Source organism: Balaenoptera physalus (assembly GCF_965194825.1).
Source record: "Balaenoptera physalus genome assembly, chromosome: 3".
Classification (NCBI taxonomy): domain Eukaryota; kingdom Metazoa; phylum Chordata; class Mammalia; order Artiodactyla; family Balaenopteridae; genus Balaenoptera; species Balaenoptera physalus.
Genome location: NC_138890.1, coordinates 127,983,450 through 128,008,501, shown reverse-complemented (window position 1 = coordinate 128,008,501; position 25,052 = coordinate 127,983,450).

Below are 25,052 nucleotides of genomic sequence, written 5' to 3'. Positions count from 1 at the left end.
GTCTACTTACATTTAAAGTGATTATTGATAGGTATGTACTTATTGCCATTTTGTCACTTTTTGTTTGTTTGTTTGTTTTTGTAGTTGTTCTTTGTTCTTCTCCTTTTAGTCTCTTCCCTTGTGGTTTGATGATTTTCTTTTAGTCTTATGTTTGGATTCCTTTATTTTTATTTTTTGTATATCTACTGTAGGGTTTTGGCTTGTGGTTACCATAAGTTCATATATATTGACCTATATCTATTTGTGTGTATCTATTTGTTTTAAGCTGATAGTCATTTAAGTTCAAACACATTCTAAAAGCTCTATCTTTTTTACTTCCTCCACCCCCATGTTTTATGTTTTTTATGTTTTTTATGTTATATTTAAAGCTTTTACCTTTTGGTATCCCTTAATTACTTATTGTGGTTATAGTTGATTTTATGACTTCTGGGTTTTAACTGTCATACCAGCTTTTAAAATAGTTGATCTACTGCCTTTACTATATATTTGCCTTTACCAGTGAGGTTTTTTCTTTCATATATTTTCTTATTTCTAGTTATGACCTTTTGTTTTTTGCTTAAAGACCCTTTAACATTTTTGGAAAGGCTGGTTTAATGGTCTGAACTCTTATAGTTTTTGCTTGTCTGGGAAACTCTTTATCTCTCCTTATTCTGAATGATAACCTTGTCAGGTAGAATATCCTTAGTTGTAGGTTTTTCCTTTCATCACTTTAAATATATCATGCCACTTTTTTTCTGGCCTGCAAAGTTTCTGCTGAGAAATCAGCTGATCACCTTATGGGGGTTCCCTTGTATGTAATTCACTGTTTTTCTCTTGCCTTTAAAGTCCTTTTTTTTACCTTTAACTTTTGCCATTTTAATTATTATACTTTTTGATGTAGATTTCTTTGTGTTCATCTTGTTTGAGACTCTCTGTGCTTCCTGAAACTGATTATCTGTTTCCTTCCCCAGATTAAGGAAGTTTTCAATCATTATTTCATCAAACATGCTTTCTTCCTCTTTCTCTCTCTCTCCTTCTGGGTTGTGAATGTTAGTATGCTTGACATTGTCCCAGAGGTCCCTTAAACTATCCTCATTTTAAAAAATTCTTCCTTCTTTTGCTCTTCTGGTCAGAGGATTTTCACTATTCTGTCTTCCAGGTTGCTTATGTGTTCTGTATCATCTAATCTGCTGTTGAGTCCTTCTAGTGTATTTTTCACTTTAGTTATTGTAGTCTTCAGCTCTGGTTGGTTCTTTTTTATATTTTCTAATTCTTTGTTGAGGTTCTCACTGTGTTCCTCCTTTCTTCTCCTGAGTTCAGTGAACATTTTTATGACTGTTGCTTTTAATTCTATCACATAAATTACTTCTCTCTGTTTAATTAAGATTTTATTCTTGTGTTTTATCTTGTTCTTTTGTTTGGAACAAACTCCTCTGTCTCCTCATGTCTTTGTTTGTTTTTATGAATTAAGTGAAACAGTTACCTCTCCCAGTCTTGAAGGTGTGTCCTTGTGCAGGAGCATCTCTTTGTAGACTGCTTGTGCCTGGTGGCTTGGACAGAAGGGCTGGAGCTAAAACAGGCTTGTCCTGGGATGTGTTGGGAGCTGCCACCTTGGTGGGAGGGCTGGAGCCTGGTGTGGGCCTGGGATTTGCCTGGGGTGATTCACAGGCCATTGCCTTGGTTGGGAGGGTTGGAGTGGAAGTGGACACCGGCTGGGGCTTCTCCTGGGACACACTGGGGGCTGCCTCTTTGGGCTGGAGCCAAAGCCTGGTGTGGGATGGGCTTTTGCTGGGATGTACTGAGGGCCACCACCTTGGCAGGGGGATGGGGCAGAGCCAGAGCCTGGCATGGGCTGGGGAGCATGCTGGGGCAGTCTTGGCAGGCTGGTTAGAGCAACAGATGCTTTCAGTCTGCTGCCTCTGAGCTGAAACTCTGAGCAAGTGAGTTTGTGCACAAGCCCTTTAAGAGCAGAGTCTTGATTTCCTACAGCCCTCTGGCTGTCCTGGGCATAAACCCTCCTGGTCTTCAAAACCAGTTAAAGGGCTTGTCTTCCTGGTTGCCAGTCCCCAGGGTTGGGGTTCCTGAAGTGCAGCTCAGGCTCCCTGATCCTTAGAGAGTACCTCTGAGTTTGTGATATCCTCTTCCTCTTGTGGGTTGCTTTCTGGAGGTGTGGATCCTGACTAGATTGTGTCTCTCTGCCTTTCCTACCCATCTCAATGTGGGTTTTCCTCTGTATACTTAATTGTAGAAGAGTTGTTCTGCTAGTCTTGAGGTTCTTGGAGAGAGTTGTTATATATGTAGTTGTAGTTTTGGTGTGTTCATGGGAAGAGGTGAGCTCAGGCTCTTCTTACTCTACCATCTTGATTCTGCCTCCAGATTAAGCTAACATTGTTATTGTTTTTGAAGCTTTAAATGCAAAGGAGTCTTGATAATATTTACGATGGTGGTGGGTAAAATTCAGACACATATTGAATGGTGATGTGTCCCCAGCTCACAATGAGGGAGTGTAGATTCAGCCCACCCATGGTGGAGGACAGTTTTGGAGTGTTGATTCTCTGAGGGTGACCCTTGTCCAACCACAGAGCAGCACATGTGAAGTACTTTTATATTGGTTCCTTGCACTTCAAATTGTTTTTCTGCAGTCCCCCATTTGCTGATGGACCAACTTTTTATTGGATATTGATTTATGCAGAAGTCCTAGTCCTTGGCCTGGAGACTTTTTCCATCAATGTAAACATTAACTGCCACTTCTTTTAGCCCTGAGTTCCCTTATTGTTTCTGGCACTCCTGGAGATGATTGTTTTTTTGCTTCGAAGCCCACTATATACATTTTTTTGAATTTTATTTATTTATTTTTTATACAGCAGGTTCTTATTAGTCATCAATTTTATACACATCAGTGTATACATGTCAATCCCAATCGCCCAATTCATCATACAACCTGCCCCCCGACCCCCCGCTGCTTGCCCCCGTTGGTGTCCATATGTTTATTCTCTATGTCTGGGTCTCAATTTCTGCCCTGCAAACTGGTTCATCTGTACCATTTTTCTGCGTTCCACATATATGCGTTAATATACGATATTTGTTTTTCTCTTTCTGACTTACTTCACTCTGTATGACAGTCTCTAGATCCATCCATGTCTCAACAAATGACCCAGTTTCGTTCCTTTTTATGGCTAATATTCCACTGTATATATGTACCACATCTTCTTTATCCATTCGTCTGTTGATGGGCATTTAGGTTGCTTCCATGACCTGGCTATTGTAAATAGTGCTGCAATGAACATTGGGGTGCATATGTCTTTTTGAATTGTGGTTTTCTCTGAGTATATGCCCAGTAGTGGGATTGCTGGATCATATGGTAATTCTATTTTTAGTTTTTTAAGAAACCTCTATACTGTTCTCCGTAGTGGCTGTATCAGTTTACATTCCCACCAACAGTGCAAGAGGGTTCCCTTTTCTCCACACCCTCTCCAGCATTTGTTGTTTGTAGATTTTCTGATGATGCCCATTCTAACTGGTGTGAGGTGATACCTCATTGTAGTTTTGATTTGCATTTCTCTAATAATTAGTGATATTGAGCAGCTTTTCATGTGCTTCTTGCCCATCTATATGTCTTCTTTGGAGAAATGTCTATTTAGGTCCTCTGCCCATTTTTGGATTGGGTTGTTTGTTTTTTTAATATTGAGCTGCATGAGCTGTTTATATATTTTGGAGATTAATCCTTTGTCCATTGATTCGTTTGCAAGTATTATCTCCCATTCTGAGGGTTGTCTTTTCATCTTGTTTATGGTTTCCTTTGCTGTGCAAAAGCTTTTAAGTTTCATTAGGTCCCATTTGTTTATTTTTGTTTTTATTTCCATTACTCTAGGAGGTGGATCAAAAAGGATCTTGCTGTGATTTATGTCAAAGAGTGTTCTTCCTATGTTTTCCTCTAAGAGTTTTATAGTGTCCGGTCTTACATTTAGGTCTCTAATCCATTTTGAGTTTATTTTTGTGTATGGTGTTATGGAGTGTTCTAATTTCATTCTTTTACATGTAGCTGTCCAGTTTTCCCAGCACCACTTGTTGAAGAGACTGTCTTTTCTCTATTGTATATCCTTGCCTCCTTTGTCATAGATTAGTTGACCATAGGTGCGTGAGTTTACCTCTGGGCTTTCTGTCTTGTTCCATTGATGTATGTTTCTGTTTTTGTGCCAGTACCATATTGTCTTGATTATTGTAGCTTTGTAGTATAGAAGTCAGGGAGTCTGATTCCTCCAGCTCCGTTTTTGTCCCTCAAGACTGCTTTGGCTATTCAGGGTCTTTTGTGTCTCCATACAAATTTTAAGATTTTTTGTTCTAGTTCCGTAAAAAGTGCCATTGGTAATTTGATAGGGATTGCATTGAATCTGTAGATTGCTTTGGGTAGTATAGTCATTTTCACAATATTGATTCTTCCAATGCAAGAACATGGTATATCTCTCCATCTGTTGGTATCATCTTTACTTTCTTTCATCCGTGTCTTATAGTTTTCTGCATACAGGTCTTTTTTCTCCCTAGGAAGGTTTCTTCCTAGGTATTTTATTCTGTTAGTTGCAGTGGTAAATGGGAGTGTTTCCTTAATTTCTCTTTCAGATTTTTCATCATTAGTGTATAGGAATGCAAGAGATTTCTGTGCATTAAGTTTGTATCCTGCAACCTTACCAAATTCATTGATTAGCACTAGTAGTTTTCTGGTGGCATCTTTAGAATTTTGTATGTATAGCATCATGTCATCTGCAAACAGTGACAGTTTTACTTCTTCTTTTCCAATTTGTATTCCTTTTATTTCTTTTTCTTCTCTGATTGCCGTGGCTAGGACTTCCAAAACTATGTTGAATAATAGCGATGAGAGTGGACATCCATGTCTTCTTCCTGATCTTAGAGGAAATGCTTTCAGTTTTTTCACCATTGAGAATGATGTTTGCTATGGGTTTGTCGTATATGGCCTTTATTATGTTGACGTACGTTCCCTCTATGCCTACTTTCTGGAGAGTTTTTTCATAAAGTGGTGTTGAATTTTGTTCAAAGCTTTCTCTGCATCTATTGAGATGATCATATGGTTTTTATTCTTCAATTTGTTAATACAGTGTATCACATTGATTGATTTGCATATATTGAAGAATCCTTGCATCCCTGGGATAAATCCCTCTTGATTATGGTGTATGATTCTTTTAATATGTTGTTGGATTCTGTTTGTTAGTATTCTGTTGAGGATTTTTGCATCTGTATTCATCAGTGATATTGGTCTGTAATTTTCTTTTTTTGTAGTGTCTTTGTCTGGTTTTGGTATCAGGGTGATGGTGGCCTCATAGAATGGGTTTGGGAGTGTTCATTCGTCTGCAATTTTTGGAAGAGTTTGAGAAGGATGGGTGTTAGCTCTTCTCTAAATGTTTGATAGAATTCACCTGTGAAGCTATCTGATCCTGGACTTTTGTTTGTTGGAAGATTTTTAATCACAGTTTCAATTTCATTACTCGTGATTGGTCTGTTCATATTTTCTGTTTCTTCCTGGTTCCGTCTTGGAAGGTTCTACCTTTCTAAGAATTTGTCCATTTCTTCCAGGTTGTCCATTTTATTGGCGTAGAGTTGCTTGTAGTAGTCTCTTAGGATGCTTTGTATTTCTGTGGTGTCTGTTGTAACTTCTCCTTTTTCATTTCTAATTTTATGAATTTGAGTCCTCTCCCTCTTTTTCTTGATGGGTCTGGCTAATGGTTTATCAATTTTGTTTATCTTCTCAAAGAACCAGCTTTTAGTTTTTGATCTTTGCTATTGTTTTCTTTGTTTCTATTTCATTTATTTCTGCTCTGATCTTTATGATTTCTTTCCTTCTGCTAATTTGGTTTTGTTTGTTCCTCTTTCTCTAGTGCCTTTAGGTGTAAGGTTAGATTGTTTGAGATTTTTCTTGTTTTTTTTTTTTTAAGTTTTTATTTATTTATTTATGGCTGTGTTGGGTCTTTGTTTCTGCGTGAGGGCTTTCTCTATTTGTGGCAAGTGGGGGCCACCCTTCATCGTGGTTCGCGGGCCTCTCGTTATCGCAGCCTCTCTTGTTGCGGAGCACAGGCTCCAGACGCGCAGGCTCAGTAATTGTGGCTCATGGGCCTAGTTGCTCCGTGGCATGTGGGATCTTCCTAGACGAGGGCTCGAACCCGTGTCCCCGCATTGGCAGGCAGATTCTCAACCACTGCACCACCAGGGAAGCCCTTTTCTTGTTTCTTGAGGTAGGCTTGTATAGCTATAAACTTCCCTCTTAGAACTGCTTTTGCTGCATCCCATAGGTTTTGGATTGTCGTGTTTTCATTGTCATTTGTCTCTAGGTATTTTTTGATTTCCTCTTTGATTTCTTCAGTGATCTCTTGGTTATTTAGTAATATAGTGTTTAGCCTCCATGTGTTTGTGTTTTTTACATTTTTTCCCCTGTAATTCATTTTTAATCTCATAACGTTGTGGTCAGAAGAGATGCTTGATATGATTTCTGTTTTCTTAAGTTTACTGAGGCTTGTTTTGCGACCCAAGATGTGATCTATCCTGGAGAATGTTCCGTGCACACTTGAGAAGAAAGTGTAATCTGCTGTTTTTGGATGGAATGTTCTATAAATATCAGTTAACTCTATCTGGTCTATTGTGTCATTTAAAGCTTCTGTTTTCTTATTTATTTTCATTTTAGATGATCTGTCCATTGGTGAAAGTGAGGTGTTAAATTCCCCCACTATTACTGTGTTACTGTCGATTTCCTCTTTTACAACTGTTAGCAGTTGCCTTATGTATTGAAGTGCTCCTATGTTGGGTGCATATATATTTATAATTGTTATATCTTCTTCTTGGATTGATCCCTTGATCATTATGTAGTGTCCTTCCTTGTCTCTTGTAACATTCTTTATTTTAAAGTCTATTTTATCTGATACGAGTATTGCTACTCCAGCTTTCTTTTGATTTCCATTTGCATGGAATATCTTTTTCCATCCCCTCACTTTCAGTCTGTATGTGTCCCTAGGTCTGAAGTAGGTCTCTTGTAGACAGCATATATATGGGTCTTGATTTTGTGTCCATTCAGCAAGCCTGTGTCTTTTGGTTGGAGCATTTAATCCGTTCACGTTTAAGGTAATTATCGATATGTATGTTCCTATGACCATTTTCTTAATTGTTTTGGGTTTGTTTTTGTAGGTCCTTTACTTCTTTTGTGTTTCCCACTTAGAGAAGTTCCTTTAGCATTTGTTGTAGAGCTTGTTTGGTGGTGCTGAATTCTCTTAGCTTTTGCTTGTCTGTAAAGCTTTTGATTTCTCTGTCGAATCTGAATGAGATCCTTGCTGGGTAGAGTAATCTTGGTTGTAGGTCCTTCCCTTTCATCACTTTAAGTATATCATGCCACTCCCTTCTGGCTTGTAGAGTTTCTGCTGAGAAATCAGCTGTTGACCTTATGGGAGTTTCCTTGTATGTTATTTGTCGTTTTTCCCTTGCTGCTTTCAATAATTTTTCTTTGTCTTTAATTTGTGCCAATTTGATTACTGTGTGTCTCGGTGTGTTTCTCCTTGGGTTTATCCTGTATGGGACTCGCTGTGCTTCCTGGACTTGGGTGGCTATTTCCTTTCCCATATTAGGGAAGTTTTTGACTGTAATCTCTGCAAATATTTTCTTGGGTCCTTTCTCTCTCTCTTCTCCTTCTGGGACCCCTATAATGTGAATGTTGTTGCATTTAATGTTGTCCCAGAGGTCTCTTAAGATGTCTTCATTTCTTTTCATTCTTTTTTCTTTATTCTGTTCTGCAGCAGTGAATTCCACCATTGTGTCTTCCCGGTCACTTATCCGTTCTTCTGCCACAGTTATTCTGCTATTGATTCCCTCTAGTGTAGTTTTCATCTCAGTTATTGTATTGTTCATCTCTGTTTATTTGTTCTTTAATTCTTCTAGGTCTTTGTTAAACATTTCTTGCATCTTCTCGATCTTTGCCTCCATTCTTTTTCCGAGGTCCTGGATCATCTTCACTATCATTGTTCTGAATTCTTTTTCTGGAAGGTTGCCTACCTCCACTTCATTTAGTTGTTTTTCTGGGGTTTTATCTTGTTCTTTCATCTGGTACATAGCCCTCTGCCTTTTCATCTTGTCTATCTTTCTGCGAATGTGGTTTTTGTTCCACAGACTGCAGGATTGTAGTTCTTCTTACTTCTGCTGTCTGCCCTCTGGTTGATGAAGCTATCTAAGGGGCTTGTGCAGGTTTCCTGATGGGAGGGAATGGTGATGGGTAACGCTCCCCACTATATATATATATTTTTGTTTGTTTGTTTGTTAAAGAAGTTTATTTATTTATTTATTATTTATATTTGGCTTTGTTGGGTCTTCGTTTCTGTGCGAAGGCTTTCTCCAGTTGCAGCCAGCGGGGGCCACTCTTCATCGCAGTGCATGGGCCTCTCACTGTCGCAGCCTCTCTTGTTGTGGAGCATAAGCTCCAGACACACAGGCTCAGTAGTTGTGGCTCACGGGCCTAGCTGCTCCGCGGCATGTGGGATCTTCCCAGACCAGGGCTCGAACCCGTGTCCCCTGCATTGGCAGGCAGACTCTCAATCGCTGAGCCACCAGGGAAGCCCCCTCAACTCTATATTTTTAAGTGATGTTCTTATAGTCAAGCATGTCAGTGTGTTTGCTGTTGAAGCACTATGTCTTCCGTCTTAAGTGGAAGCCCCAGTCTGCTGCTTTCAATACTGAGGCACTCAGTAAAGGAAAGTGGGCTGTCATCATCTGACCTTTTGTTCTGACCATCTGTACAGCATTTCTGATAGACAGTCAAAATCACAAGTTGGGGTTTTATTTTCTGTGCTTTTCTTAAAGTGCCAAGGTATCCATATTAGTGTGAGGGCCTAAATAGTGTTCATCCTGGGGTTCAGGCATTTTTGGGCATGCCAGATTTAACTCTTAGAGGAAGAACTTGTCAGTGATCTATCTGCAGCAATGTCCATCTCAAGGCAGGAGAGCAGAGGAGTTCAGGTTTGGGTCAAGGACAGCAGGCCAGCATGAGAGGACCTGGGCAATTCTGAGCATCATTCATATCATCTTCCTGGGTCTAAGTAAAACCAGTCTGGGAGTTAATATGAAAATGCTGCTTGGGAGAAATGGCTGTCAGATGTTAGCCTTACAAGGAAACTCAGTTTGGGGAGAGTTGTGACAGAATGTAGTGTATGAGTGGGGAAGAAGGTCCCTTTCTGCTTTGGTGAGGAGCACAGCAGGGCCTGGTCACACTGCAGGCTTCAGTGCAGCAGCCCATGCATCTTCCTGGCAGCCTCCACGGGGGATGGCACAGGCATTGGCTTCCCACTGAGGCACTGGAAGAGAGGAGATGAGGAAACTGTACAGATGGAGAGACCTGTACTACACACTCCCCTATTATTGAGATGACAGTATAAGGTGTGGAGGGAAGGTGGTTTTGGGTGTATAAAAATGTCCATCAGAAGTGCAACTGGTATTGCGATCTGAGACTCCTTTGGCCTGGGCAATGGGGAAAGGATAGGCAGCAGAAGAGTGAAGACCATGAATGCCCTAGAAGTTGTCAGAACGTGATTGTCCTCACAAAGGAACAAAACTCACCTCTACTTGTTCAATCTTCTTTAATTGAGCTTCACAAGTTATTTCCCATTTTCCCCTCTTAAATTTACTTTCTAAATAGTTTGAACTATCTATTATTATCATTCCTTCCCATCCCCAGAATAAAGCATACCGATTATCTTAATATGGCATACCTTCCAATAACACTGTTCCCAAGTTAGCACATCATCATAGAGATACATCTCTCATGATATATTGGTAGGCAGAAACATTTATGAAATGAATAGAAATTTTATTAAGGCAAATTCAGTGCTGATGAAAAATGGAAAAGTACTTTTCAGTGGAAGTGATGGATGTTTAATGCACAGTGTGTTTCTGACAAAATCACACCTTATATAGGAGTTTTCCCAATGCATATTTTATAAATGCTTATAAAACGTGGCAAGATGTATTGGAAAATGTACATAATGAGTATTCTTTCTATGTGTAAAGATTCTAGAGAAAAAACTTACTTGGAAGAAAGGGTGAGAACATGTGATGGAGGTAGAATTATGATGATGATAGTGGTCCAGCTGGGGTAACCATTCATCTCTGCCACAGGCTTTGAGAGTCAGACTAGAGGAGATCATGACCGTCTGTATTGATGTCTGCTTCAGCAGTCTGAGGGCTTGGTCTCCCAGTGTCCTCACTCCTTTATGACTCACAGTGGATACTTTAATCCATGAATCTAAACATGAGGATGTAAGCAGACCTCATATGGTATCCCAGTTCCATCAGGATCTTGAACCAATTATTTCATCTTTCAGAGTGCAACTTTCTATACAGAGTAAATTGGCATGGAGGTACTCAATAATTATTAGTTCTGTTTAGCAAATACCTACAAAATCACAGTGGCATATAAAAATAATTATTCATTTTTCAGTCACGGGCCTGTGCATGCCTCTGCTTCAGGGTATGGGTCAAGTTCATATTTGTTCCATGTAAACTTATTCTGGGATCGGGATGAAGGGCAGAAACTAACAGGGACATATTCTTCATTTGGTAGTGGTCAGAAACTTGGAGGGATGAGCAGATACATTCAATGGCTCTTCAAGTCTCTGCCCCCATTCCATTGGCCAAAGCAAGCCACGTGAACAAATCTAAAATCAGCAGGATGGAGAAACATTCTCCCTCCATGGAAGTGAATATTTGCTAAATAATAATTTAATCTACCACACTTCCCTTCTTCCCTTTTAAAGCTTTAAAAAATATGTTTCCAGCCTATTCTAAATTTAGTTCGAAGTCTAACACAAATGTAGCAGGCTCTACATAAAGTAGCGCTTCCTTTTTATTGTTGTAAAATAAAACCTTTATTAGGGAGATTATATTTTACTCACTTCATTTATGATGCCATTCTAATAATTTAGGTTGACAGTTGCAATTTTTGTTCTATTTAATCTAGGCTAACTGGCCTGGTTACTGACTGAGGATTATACCTGTGCCGCCCCATATGGTAGCCACAAGTTCCATGTAGCTATTTAAATTTGGGTGAAATTCAAAAATTTAGTTCCTCATTCACACTAGCTACATTTCAAGTGCTCAATAACTACATGTGGCTAGTAACTACCATGTAGGGTAGCACAGAAATAGGACATTTTCATCATCACAGAAAGTTCTATCAGACAGCATTGGGTTAGGTAAAACGATAACAACCATAATGACTTTCGTTTATCTAGCACTGAACACGTGCCAGGCACCTTGTTACGTGTGTTGCATGCCTCAAGTTCATCCTTGTGACCATCCTGTGAGATCACTACTCTTATTTTTCTAATGAAGAAACTTATGCTTAGTGATGCTAAAAATAAGAGCAAGCTTGCCAGTGCGTAGTAACTGGCAGTGTCATGTCTATTTGACTCCAAAGCTCTGTCTCTGAGCCATTAAAATGCTCAGTTTTCTAGTTTCAGGCCATCTCAAGAACAGATACTATGATGTCTAGCAGAGCGATGGCAGGGGCAGGGTGCTTAGTCCCAGGTGCCATCTGGGATGATTAGAGGGCAGATCAAGAACTGGCAGATTGAGTAGCACACTAGTGGTTTCCAGAACCCATAGCTGGAATGAGGAGATGACTGTGGTTAAAGGTGGTCCAACGGTTCCCTGAAAGATCTGCTGCCTCTTCAGACAAAACACTTCATGATTCTGCCTGATTCTGCCTCAGTAACTCCTGTTCAGTTAAGTCATCTGTGCTTTTTTCTGCAGAGGGACCTTAGCAGGAGTACCCTTTTGGAGGAATTAAGTGCATTTGAGGAGAATATGAACATTATGTTTTCCCCAGCCATCTCCTCATTATCCTGGTTATGGTGAGATCTCGGAGGCAGCATGGTAATAATGAGTGGCCTGAAGGACCATTTCTGTGATTTTATCATTTTGAGAACATTAGGGGCAATATATTCTGGTATGACAAACATGCAAGTTATGGTACTAAAGAAAAATGGATATTAGCTGTTCTCTTTTACTACTCTTCCAAGAAGAAAATACCTTTGTTACTCAAACATACAGTAGCGGACTGGTAGTTGTTTAATGGAAATAATAGGCTAAGAGGAAAAAATACTGGAGAAGCCTGGAAATTTAGCTAGATTTACATTGGAAAGAAACAAGTTACTGGCAGAAGGCAGTAGAATAGATAACGGAAAATGAAAGAAGAGATTCTCCTGAGGCTAGGGCTTGGGGGATATTTGGGAGTTTGTAAAAATGGAAGAAAGAAATGGGAGAGTACCTATTGTGAATGAACAAAATTGAGAGAAGAGGTGGAGAAAGGGAATTTTAAGAAAAGTATTTTATAAATGGAATACTACTTTGGTGATTTCAGTAGCGCTATAATTAGTTTTTTTTTTTTTTCCCCCAGCTCTCAGGACTATTCTTTCCTTGAGTGCAAGACCATGCTAAGAATGGGCCATTGAAGCAGTTGAGCTTTATATAAGAAAACTGGCATTTGACATAAATTACAGTTTCAGTAGGAAGAGGTGGGTTAGGAGCTAGAGACTTATATTAACAGAGTTATATTTCTCATTGGAATTTAAGAAAATGAATGTATAGCTATAAAACCTGAGCATCGCTGAGATTATCTAGAGTTTAAATCTAGCAACTGCTCAATAGCAGTTAACTTTGTTTTTCTACCCCAGCTGACACTGTTATTGTATATTCTTTTAAGCATCACCTTTTTTATCCATTGTTTAGTAAGTATGAATTTCAAGCTGAGTTGCAAGTGCTATAGCTCTTCCTTCTATTCTCTGTGATTATTACATTATAACCAATAGTGATTTGTAAAATGCAGGTTAATTGACTATTATACTTGAATTGCATCTGGGAAATCTTTGATGTAGGAGAAAAATCTGTATTGTGAGGGGAAAAAGTGTTCCATGGTCAAACATTTGACATTTCTGTATGCTCTTTTCACTCTGTTTATGGTGTACTTTGATGACTAAAGTTTTTTATCTTGATGAAGTCCAGTTTATCCATTTTTTCTTTTGTTGCCTGTGCTTTTGGTGCTTTTTCTTCAAGCTATAATTATGATGGTTTTTAAAATGATTTGGAGATCTTTTTTTTTAGATTTATTTATTTATGTTTTTATATTTATTTTTGGTTGCCTTGGGTCTTCGTTGCTGCCCGCGGGCTTTCTCTAGTCGCAGCGAGCGGGGGCTACTCTTCATTGCGGTGCGTCGGCTTCTCATTGTGGTGGCTTCTCTTGTTGTGGAGCACAGACTCTAGGCACGTGGGCTTCAGTAGTTGTGGCTCACTGGCCCTAGAGCACAGGCTGAGTAGTTGTGACGCACGGGCTTAGGTGCTCCACTGCATGTGGGATCTTCCCGGACCAGCGATCGAACCCGTGTCCCCTGCATTGGCAGGCGAATTCTTAACCACTGTGCCACCAGGGAAGTCCTTGGAGATCTTATTTTAATACTTTTTTTTTTTTTTTTTGCTGTATTTTGAATTGTCAATTAGGTATTTATATTTTTCTTTAGATGTGGAGCCTGGATACCTTTCCTTCCCAAAGCATTGTTATTTGGTTTGGTGTGTGGAAGAACTCTGATTTTGGAGATTTTTTTTTACAGTATCTAAGAAAAAGTTAGTTCTAAACATTGCTTAAAGGAATAATTGTTTTTGCCAGCATTGAGACTAATTGAATTAAATATGCGTAAGAGTAGAAAGCATGGTTTCCCACCCAGGAGGTATAAAGCTACCTTATGATCAAAATTTATTGTGTGGTTATTATGAATATTTATTCTTTTGTCTATGAAATACATAGGCTAAGTATATTTGACTGGATTCAGGCTTATATCTGATCTTTTAATTGATCCATGTAACTTAGGTAAAAGATTTACTATAGAAGTAATGTTAAATTCCAAGAAAATAAACTCTGTGAGCCAATTTTATTGACAGGCAGGTATTTCTTTTGGATGATTTGTCACAGTTACTTTGAAAATATTTTCAGAAAACTTACCACAAGGCTTGTGTGAAATTAGGGTCTCCTTTATCACTATTTGTGAAATCCCAAGGAGGAAGACCCTACTTGGTATAAAAATTATTCTGGCAGCATTTTCTGCTCACCTGCTGAGAGGACAAGTGGGATGTCCTGATGTCCTGATTAGCACTCTGTGGTCAAGTGTTAATGACTCTGGAAAAGAGCCACTGTGATCCTGGAAAGTGTTCAGTCTCTGAAGCTTATTGATGCTTTCCAGCATGTGATTCCCACCTAAGAGAAGGCTCCTGACCAAAATAGCACAGAAAGTTGGGTCAATCAGATAACCACCATCCTTCGGTAAAGGTCAAATTTACATGTGGAGATTTATGGATCCTGCGTCTAAATGAGTACAGGATGTGTAAACCTCCAAAATATTTTTTTCTAGTCTCATCTTTCACACCTGTTTCCCTCTCATTTTTCCTTTTGGCTTATTTATCACCTCCTTAATTCCTTTGTGATTCATTGTCTGGTTAGGGGGTCAGTGGCTCAGGGAATCCAGACCTAAGGGTGGAAAGTTCCCAGGAACCAGGTAGCTGTGAGTCTGACCTGGGCAGGCAAACCAGAGTGCTGTTTCCCTTTCAGAATCGGGGTCAGGACTGACTGTGTGAGAAATCGTTTTGATTGACACCAACTGGGAAAACACAGTTACTAGACATTACACAAGATAGAAAGCCTGGAGTCCAGGCACATTGGCAGGAGCCAGAAGACCTACAAGGAGTGAAGGAACAAAAAGTTCATGTAGAAATTTAATTCTGCAATACCTCTTTTAACTGCCTTACCTTTTACAATCCCAAGGCTGCCATTTTATGGTTCAGATTCTAATTAGTTCTTGATTATACAACTTGGATAATCTTTTAAATGGTCTCCACCCTTTCCCTCTCTTTTCTCTTGGATTCATCAGGGCTTTGGGATCAGATTGGTCTTCCCAAAATACCTAGTTGAGCCACCCCACTACTGTAGAACCTTCAACAGCTCCCCATAGCTTTCCAGATTAATTATCTATGTTCTTTAGCTTGGCTTTAAGCACTTCCATTCTCACACTTCACACTATTTTTATCATCTTATCTTTCCTTATTCTTTTATAATTACTTTAAGTGATACCCAAATGGCTGGTTTCTGAATGTGTCCCATGCATTCCCTCTTCTGGGTAATTTCCATCATTCTCTCTCCCCTTCTTAAGTCAAAAACCTACTGATGCTTTGTCTTTTTTCAACTGCCATCTCTACTGAAGATAAAGTCCCTTCTTTGACCTTTCTTTGTCTTTCATGAATCAGTACTATTGAGTTCTTTTGTGGTACTTTTTTCATACATCTTTCTTTAAAAAATGATTGACTTACTTTCTCATATACTCTAATTAAACCAGGACTGTTTTATTTATGACAAATTATAAGCAGAGCTCTTAGGACCTAGAAATTTTCAAAAAAGAATTTTAAAGATATTCACCAGGAAGGAAGAAATTTAACCTAGAAAGTATTCAGTTGTAAAAAAACAGTGGTCAGCAAAGAAATTTCTAAACATGTAGGTAATTTAAATAAATATTTACTAAATAGTAATAATGATGACTAGTTTGGAGGGTTTAAAAAATAAAGTTGAATGAAAATATGAGACATTCAAAGATGTGGAAGATGGAGGGTAAAAATATCGACTTTGTCAATTCAAACATTCGTGTTAAAGATTTAAGGATAACTACTGGAGGCAGGGAAGTAAAATGATTACTTCTAACCAGCGAATAGAAGATAAGGGAGTGAAGAAAATGTGACCAATCTGAAGAAGGAAAGAAAGAACAAAAAAGCACCTTCCTCTCCAATAAAAGAATGTTAAATAGAACACATAAGATAAAACGGTAAAAGTAATAAAAATAAATTAGTAAACTAGATAAAAATATAGAATCCTACTATATTCATTTTATACCTATTATATTCATTTTACACCTATTGTATTTTATACCTATGTCAAAAACAAAATGTCATAAAAAGTTTGAAAAGATATACAAGGCAAACACTAATACAAACACTAGTGCAAAGAAAGGCGGAATAGCCAAATTAATATCAGTTGGACTAGACATTAGGACTAAAAAACATTAATAGGAATAAAAAAGGTCCCTATATAATGATAAAAGGAACAATTCACCATGAAGATGTAACAATCTTGAACTTTTAAGCCCTGAACAACATATTTCCAAATTATACAAATTAAAATTGGAAAGAATCACAAAAATTAAATAATTTCATGATGATAATGGGAACTTTTAATAAATGTCTCATTGATAAATCACCTAGAGAAAAAAATAAGAATTAAAAATATTGAACAAAAATTATGATTTATTAGTTAAACTCTGAACCCAACGATTAGAAAAGACACTTTGAAAAATTATGTATAAACCATTTACAGAAATTGATCATGTTCAAGTCTACAAATATAATTACTATTATCATATAGACTATGATCTTTGATGAAAATGCAATAAAATTAAAAATTGATAACAAAATAATACACACATAGATCAATAGAATAGAATAGAGTGCCCAGAAATAAACTCACATAAATATTGTGATTTTTGACAAAGCAGCAAAGGCAACACAATGAAGCAAAGTTAGTTATTTCAACAAATGGTGTTAGAAAAACTGGACATCCACTTGCAAAAAAATGAATCTAGGAAAGACCTTACACCCTTCACAAAAATTAAAATGGATCATAGAACTAAATGTAAAGTCCAAAACTATAAAACTCTTAGAAGATAACATAGGAGAAAGTCTAGATGACCTTGGGTATGGTGATGACTGTTTAGATACAACACCAAAGACATGATCCATCAAAGAAATCATTGATAACCTGGACTTTATTAAAATGAAAACTTCAGCTCTGCAAAAGACACTGTCAAAAGGATGAGAAGACAAGCCACAGACTGGGACTAAATATTTGCAAAAGACATACTGGTAAAGGATTGTTATCTTAAATATCTGAAGAATTCTTAAAATTCAACAACAACAAAAAACTAACAACTGGGTTAGATAATGGGCAAAAGACCTGAACAGACACCTCACCAAGGAAGATAAGCATATGAAAAGATGCTCTGCACTATATGTTGTTAGGGAATTGCAAATTAAAATGGCAATGAGATACCACTACACACCTACTAGCAGCTTTATTTATAATTGCCCAAACGTGGAAGGAACTGAGATGTATTTCGGTAGGTGAATGGATAAATAAACTATATTTATGGATATAGTGGATATCCAGATGATAGAATATTATACAACACTAAAAAGAAATGAGCTATCAAGTCATAAAAAGACTTGGAGGAACCTGAAATGCATATTACTAAGTGAAAGAAGCCAATCTGGAAAGGGTATATACTGTATGATTCCAATTACATGACATTCTGGAAAAGGCAAAACTATGGCGACTGTAAAAAGATCAGTGGTTGCCAGGGGTTGTGGGATAGGGAAGAGTGAATAAGTGGAGCACAGAGGAATTTTAGGACAGTCAAACTATTCTGTGTAATACTATAATGGTGGATACATATCATTATACATTTGTCAAAACCCACAGAATGAACAACACCAATAGTGAACCCTGATGTAAACTGTGGACTTTGGGTGATGATCTGTCAATGCAGGTTCATTGATTATAAGAAATGTAACACTCTGGTGTGGGGTGTTAATAGTGGGGGAGGCTGTGAGTGTGTGTGGGGTCAGGGTATATGGAAACTCTCTGTACTTTCTGATTAATATTGCTGTGAACCTAAAATTGCTATAAAAATTAAAACCTTTAAAAAATTGATAACAGAAAGGTAGTTAAAGAAATTCCACCCTCTATATTTGGAAGCTACTTATGGACTTAAATCTGATTATGAAAATAAATAAAATATAAAATTACTTTTAAAAGATTAATATTACATTATTTTTGAATTATATAAATAATTAGAGAAAACATCAGAAATATTAAGATTGAGAAACAGGTGTAATACAGTGCAAATAAGGGAAAGGGTAAAAGTGTTCTAAAATCCTTATTTTAAGTAGAAAGACTCAAAATGTGCTGTATCATGCTTGATTGAAATGATTTGAAAAATACAGATTAAATGAAGGTTTTGAAAAACTAGAAGAAATTGGCTTTAGATAGGATCAATTAATATTATAAAAATGTAAGTTCTCCCTAAATCAATCTATGAACAGTGCAATTCCAAATTATCAACAGCTTTTTCTGAAATGTGATGAAGTGACTCTAAAGATTTTCTGTAAGAAAGTACATGTCAGAATGAAAAGGAAGTTTTAAAACTGAGTAAATCTCAGGACCTTTCCAAATATTAAAATGTGTTATGATAATGTGATTCTGAGATACTCTGAAGGTAAATTAAAAAAATTTGAAAATATATGTGATGAAGATGGCATTTCAAATCAATGAGATAAAGATGGATTGTTTAGAAAAAAATAGTGTTGGGAAAATTGTGCAGTTATTTGGAAAATAATGAACCTGGATTCACTGATATAAATTCTAGATAAGCACAGAATTAGACATATACTTACAAATAAAAAACTAACCAACCAAATAAACTCTAAAAGCAATAGTAAGAAACATGAATTTCTATTTATTTTAACAATATATTTGGGTAGATGTCTTCCTAATTGTGAATTGACATGAAATTCAAAACCCATAAAGGAAATTTGGATAATGATGGCCAGTAATAAGAGCGATCAATATTTATTGAGCATTTTCAAGTGCTAGGCAATGTTTTTGGCTCTTTACATTTTCTTTTACTTATTTAATACCCTTAGCCCAATGAGGTATATAGATTTTATTACTATAACTCTTTTATAGGTTTGAAAACTAAGGCAGAGGGAGGTTAAGTAACAGTAAGTAAATGGTGAAGCTGGAATTCTGAACCCAGTCAGGTTGATTTCATAACCTGAGTTCACTCTATGGAACTATACCACATAACACTGCCTTATATAACACAAAAAATGTGCACAGCAAAATTCAGTATAAAATCAAAAGGAAAATGACAAACAGGAAATTGTGAGCAACACCTAAAGACAGTCAGAAACCAGTATGCCTTACACACAATGAACACTTAAAAATAAGAAAAAGACACACCGCTTAATAGAAAAATGGATACATTTCATGATGACATAATTTACACATTGGACTTCCCTGGTGGTGCAGTGGATAAGACTCCATGCTCACAGTGTGAGGGGCCTGGGTTTGATCCCTGGTCAGGGAACTAGATCCCACATGCATGCTGCAACTAAGAGTTTACATGCAACAACTAAGGAGCCCTGGAGCTGTAACTAAGGAGCCCGCCTGCCGCAACTAAGACCCCGTGCAACCAAATAAATAAATATTTTTTAAAAAAGGAGATAATTTACACAATAAGGAATACAAATAAATAATAAACATATAAAAGATCTTCATTCCCACTAATAACTAAATTAATACAAATTAAACAATCAGATAGCTTTTTCAACTATCATATTGTTTTTTTTTTTCTTTTTTTTTTTTAAAGTAATAACTAGGATTATTACTTATAACATTATACCAGAACATATAAGATTTTTAGAAATTTCATGTAATGTCTGAAACATTTATATTAACATATTTCCATACATATTTCCATACAAATACAAATATAAGATTTTAGAAATTTCATGTAATGTCTGAAACATTTATATTAACATATTTCCATACAAATAACCCAATGAAAGTTTAGTATTAGTTGTTTTGTTTGTTTTTTTATACTGCAGGTTCTTATTAGGCATCAATTTTATACACATCAGTGTATACATGTCAATCCCAATCGCCCAATTCAGCACACCACCATCCCCACCTCACCGCAGTTTTCCCCCCTTGGTGTCCATATGTCCATTCTCTACATCTGTGTCTCAACTTCTGCCCTGCAAACTGGCTCATCTGTACCATTTTTCTAGGTTCCACATACATGCATTAATATATGATATTTGTTTTTCTCTTTCTGACTTACTTCACTCTGTATGACAGTCTCTAGATCCATCCACGTCTCAACAAATGACTCAATTTCGTTCCTTTTTATGGCTGAGTAATATTCCATTGTATATATGTACCACAACTTCTTTATCCATTTGTCTGTTGATGGGCATTTAGGTTGCTTCCATGACCTGGCTATTGTAAATAGTGCTGCAATGAACATTCGGGTGCATGTGTCTTTTTGAATTACGGTTTTCTCTGGGTATATGCCCAGTAGTGGGATTGCTGGGTCATATGGTAATTCTATTTTTAGTTTTTTAAGGAACCTCCATATTGTTCTCCATAGTGGCTGTATCAATTTACATTCCCACCAACAGTGCAAGAGGGTTCCCTTTTCTCCACACCCTCTCCAGCATTTGTTGTTTGTAGATTTTCTGATGATGCCCATTCTAACAGGAGTGAGGTGATACTTCATTGTAGTTTTGATTTGCATTTCTCTAATAATTAGTGATGTTGAGCATCTTTTCATGTGCTTCTTGGCCGTCTGTATGTCTTCTTTGGAGAAATGCCTATTTAGGTCTTCTGCCCATTTTTGGATTGGGGTGTTTGTTTCTTTGATATTGAGCTGAATGAGCTGTTTATATATTTTGGAGATTAATCCTTTGTCCGTTGATTCATTTGCAAATATTTTCTCCCATTCTGAGGGTTGTCTTTTCGTCTTGTTTATGGTTTCCTTTGCTGTGCAAAAGCTTTGAAGTTTCATTAGGTCCCACTTGTTTATTTTTGTTTTTATTTCCATTACTCTAGGAGGTGGAGCAAAAAAGATCTTGCTGTGATTTATGTCAAAGAGTGTTCTTCCTATGTTTTCCTCTAAGAGTTTTATAGTGTCCAGTCTTATATTTAGGTCTCTAATCCATTTTGAGTTTATTTTTGTGTATGGTGTTAGGGAGTATTCTAATTTCATTCTTTTACATGTAGCTGTCCAGTTTTCCCAGCACCACTTATTGAAGAGACTGTCTTTTCTCCATTGTATATCTTTGCCTCCTTTGTCATAGATTAGTTGACCATAGGTGTGTGGGTTAATCTCTGGGCTTTCTATCTTGTTCCATTGATCTATGTTTCTGTTTTTGTGCCAGTACCATATTGTCTTGATTACTGTAGCTTTGTAGTATAGTCTGAAGTCAGGGAGTCTGATTCCTCCAGCTCCATTTTTTTGCCTCAAGACTGCTTTGGCTATTCGGGGTCTTTTGTGTCTCCATACAAATTTTAAGATGATTTGTTCTAGCTCCGTAAAAAATGCCGTTGGTAATTTGATAGGGATTGCATTGAATCTGTAGATTGCTTTGGGTAGTATACTCATTTTCACAATGTTGATTCTTCCAATCCAAGAACATGGTATATCTCTCCATCTGTTGGTATCATCTTTAATTTCTTTCATCAGTGTCTTATAGTTTTCTGCATACAGGTCTTTTGTCTCCCTAGATAGGTTTATTCCTAGGTATTTTATTCTTTTTGTTGCAATGGTAAATGGGAGTGTTTCCATAATTTCTCTTTCAGATTTTTCATCATTAGTGTATAGGAATGCAAGAGATTTCTGTGCATTAATTTTGTATCCTGCAACTTTACCATATTCATTAATTAGCTCTAGCAGTTTTCTGGTGGCAGTTTTAGGATTCTCTATGTATAATATCATGTCATCCGCAAACAGTGACAGTTTTACTTCCTCTTTTCCAATTTGTATTCCTTTTATTTCTTTTTCTTCTCTGATTGCCATGGCTAGGACTTCCAGAACTATGTTGAATAATAGTGGTGAGAGTGGACATCCTTGTCTCGTTCCTGATCTTAGAGGAAATGCTTTCAGTTTTTCACCATTGAGAATGATGTTTGCTGTGGGTTTGTCATATATGGCCTTTATTATGTTGAGGTAGGTTCCCTCTATGCCCACTTTCTGGAGAGTTTTTATCAGAAATGGGTGTTGAATTTTGTCGAAAGCTTTTTCTGCATCTATTGAGATGATCATATGGTTTTTATTCTTCAATTTGTTAATATGGTGTATCACATTGATTGATTTGCGTATATTGAAGAATCCTTGCATCCCTGGGATAAATCCCACTTGATCGTGGTGTATGATCCTTTTAATGTGTTGTTGGATTCTGTTTGCTAGTATTTTGTTGAGGATTTTTGCATCTATATTCATCAGTGATATTGGTCTGTAATTTTCTTTTTTTGTAGTGTCTTTGTCTGGTTTTGGTATCAGGGTGATGGTGGCCTCATAGAATGAGTTTGGGAGTGTTCCTTCCTCTGCAATTTTTTGGAAGAGTTTGAGAAGGATGGGTGTTAGCTCTTCTCTAAATGTTTGATAGAATTCACCTGTGAAGCCATCTGGTCCTGGACTTTTGTTTGTTGGAAGATTTTTAATCACAGTTTCAATTTCATTACTTGTGATTGGTCTGTTCATATTTTCTGTTTCTTCCTGATTCAGTCTTGGAAGGTTATACCTTTCTAAGAATTTGTCCATTTCTTCCAGGTTGTCCATTTTATTGGCATAAAGTTGCTTATAGTAGTCTCTTAGGATGTTTTGTATTTCTGCAGTGTCTGTTGTAACTTCTCCTTTTTCATTTCTGATTTTATTGATTTGAGTCCTCTCCCTCTTTTTCTTGATGAGTCTGGCTAATGGCTTATCAATTTTGTTTATCTTCTCAAAGAACCAACTTTTAGTTTTATTGATCTTTGCTATTGTTTCCTTTGTTTCTATTTCATTTATTTCTGCTCTGATCTTTATGATTTCTTTCCTTCTGCTAACTTTGGGTTTTGTTTGTTCTTCTTTCTCTAGTTTCTTTAGGTGTAAGGTTCGATTGTTTACTTGAGATTTTTCTTGTTTCTTTAAGTAGGCTTGTATAGCTATAAACTTCCCTCTTAGAACCGCTTTTGCTGCATCCCATAGGTTTTGGGTCGTCGTGTTTTCATTGTCATTTGTCTCTAGGTATTTTTTTATTTCCTCTTTGATTTCTTCAGTGATCTCTTGGTTATTTAGTAACGTATTGTTTAGCCTCCATGTGTTTGTCTTTTTTACGTTTTTTTCCTTGTAATTCATTTCTAATCTCATAGCGTTGTGGTCAGAAAAGATGCTTGGTATGATTTCAATTTTCTTAAATTTACTGAGGCTTGATTTGTGACCCAAGATGTGATCTATCCTGGAGAATGTTCCGTGCGCACTTGAGAGGAACGTGTAATCTGCTGTTTTTGGATGGAATGTCCTATATATATCAATTAAATCTATCTGGTCTATTGTGTCATTTAAAGCTTCTGTTTCCTTACTTATTTTCATTTTGGATGATCTGTCCATTGGTGTAAGTGAAGTGTTAAAGTCCCCCACTATTATTGTGTTACTGTCGATTTCCTCTTTTATAGCTGTTAGCAGTTGCCTTATGTATTGAGGTGCTCCTATGTTGGGTGCATATATATTTATAATTGTTATATCTTCTTCTTGGATTGATCCCTTGATCATTATGTAGTGTCCTTCCTTGTCTCTTGTAACATTCTTTATTTTAAAGTCTATTTTATCTGATATGAGTATAGCTACTCCAGCTTTCTTTTGATTTCCATTTGCATGGAATATCTTTTTCCATCCCCTCACTTTCAGTCTGTATGTGTCCCTAGGTCTAAAGTGGGTCTCTTGTAGACAGCATATATATGGGTCTTGTTTTTGTATCCATTCAGCCAGTCTATGTCTTTTGGTTGGGGCGTTTAATCCATTCACGTTTAAGGTAATTATCGATATGTATGTTCCTATGACCATTTTCTTAATTGTTTTGGGTTTGTTTTTGTAGGTCCTTTACTTCTCTTGTGTTTCCCACTTAGAGAAGTTCCTTTAGCATTTGTTGTAGAGCTGGTTTGGTGGTGCTGAATTCTCTTAGCTTTTGCTTGTCTGTAAAGCTTTTGATTTCTCCATCAAATCTAAATGAGATCCTTGCCGGCTAGAGTAATCTTGGTTGTAGGTTCTTCCCTTTCATCACTTTAAGTATATCATGCCACTCCCTTCTTGCTTGCAGAGTTTCTGCTGAGAAATCAGCTGTTAACCTTATGGGAGTTCCCTCGTATGTTATTTGTCGTTTTTCCCTTGCTGCTTTCAATAATTTTTCTTTGTCTTTAATTTTTGCCACTTTGATTACTATGTGTCTCGGCGTGTTTCTCCTTGGGTTTATTCTGTATGGGACTCTCTGCACTTCCTGGACTTGGGTGGCTATTTCCTTTCCCATGTTAGGGAAGTTTTCGACTATAATCTCTTCAAATATTTTCTCTGGTCCTTTCTCTCTCTCTTCTCCTTCTGGGACCCCTATAATGCGAATGTTGTTGCGTTTAATGTTGTCCCAGAGGTCTCTTAGGCTGTCTTCATTTCTTTTCATTCTTTTTTCTTTAGTCTGTTCCGCAGCAGTGAATTCCACCATTCTGTATTCCAGGTCACTTATCCGTTCTTCTGCCTCAGTTATTCTGCTATTGATTCCTTCTAGTGTAGTTTTCATTTCAGTTATTGTATTGGTCATCTCTGTTTGTTTGTTCTTTAATTCTTCTAGGTCTTTGTTAATCATTTCTTGCATCTTCTCAATCTTTGCCTCCATTTTTATTCCGAGGTCCTGGATCATCTTCACTATCATTATTCTGAATTCTTTCTCTGGAAGGTTGCCTATCTCCACTTCATTTAGTTGTTTTTCTGGGGTTTTTTCTTGTTCCTTCATCTGGTACATAGCCCTCTGCCTTTTCATCTTGTCTATCTTTCTGTAACTGTGGTTTTTGGTCCACAGGCTGCAGGATTGTAGTTTTTCTTGCTTCTCAACTATCATATTGTTAATAATTAAAATACCAATAATACCAATGCATTAAAAGTATGGAGAAACAATTTCTCTTTGACACATTATTAGTTGGTGGCAACTTATATTGGTACGTGATTTAAAGTGGCAGTTTAGCTAAATTTATTAAAATAAAACATTTACAAAAGCAATTTTACATCTGGGAATTTTATTTTATTTTATAGAAATATCCCACATATATGCAAAAGTATATATATACAAGATTATTCACT